The sequence below is a fragment of the Sorex fumeus genome, unplaced genomic scaffold, assembly GCF_029834395.1.
Source record: "Sorex fumeus unplaced genomic scaffold, SorFum_2.1 ptg000075l, whole genome shotgun sequence".
Classification (NCBI taxonomy): Eukaryota; Metazoa; Chordata; class Mammalia; order Eulipotyphla; family Soricidae; genus Sorex; species Sorex fumeus.
Genome location: NW_026606132.1, coordinates 4,021,002 through 4,021,662, shown reverse-complemented (window position 1 = coordinate 4,021,662; position 661 = coordinate 4,021,002). Strand labels below are relative to the sequence as shown.

General features: G+C 41.6%; 1 pseudogene; it reads left to right on the top strand.

Annotated features, from left to right (window-relative positions):
- The first annotated feature begins 259 nt into the window (after positions 1-259).
- On the top strand, positions 260-360 carry LOC130038497 (uncharacterized; annotated as a pseudogene).
- The last annotated feature ends 301 nt before the right edge of the window (positions 361-661 follow it).

The following is a 661-nucleotide window of genomic DNA, read 5'->3' as shown; positions in this document are numbered from 1 at the left end:
AAGACCTGAGAAAGACAGATAGACCACGACAGGTAAACATAGGAAGGCTTCCACTCAAATCAGACCTCTGGGCCAGAGAGATAAGACAGCAGGTAAGGCACTTGTCACCAAGTAGGGTCTGCGATCACCACCAAAGTGTGATCCCTAAATGCAGAGCCACGAGTAAGAGCTGTGGCCCTCAAATTAAACCAAATAAACATAAAATGACTTGCACTAAATTAATCCAAATAAAAAGACATGAACAAAAATAGGCAGTCCTATGCTTGCTTAAACAGATCCACTAAAATTGGAAAGACACACAGATTAGCAGGGCCCTTGTCCAAGGATGACACACAATTCTGTAAAGCGTTCCATATTTTTGTGTGAAAAGTATAATGAACAGTATTGCAAATTCCCAAACTTCAATACAAATGGTTTAAAAGACATTCCTAGAATGAATACAAGTCAAAAACCCATGCTTAAACTTCTGTTTTTCAATATATTTTGAGTTACAAACATTTCTCCAGCACCTCCCCCATGCTGGGCAATATGCTAGAAATGGGAAGATACAAGGTCTCCTTTTCTTGATTTTGGGCCACATTCAGCAGCTCAGAGGGCTTACTCCTGGCTCTATACTCAGGGGTCACTCCTAACCAGCTCAGGAATCCCTGTGAGGTGCCAG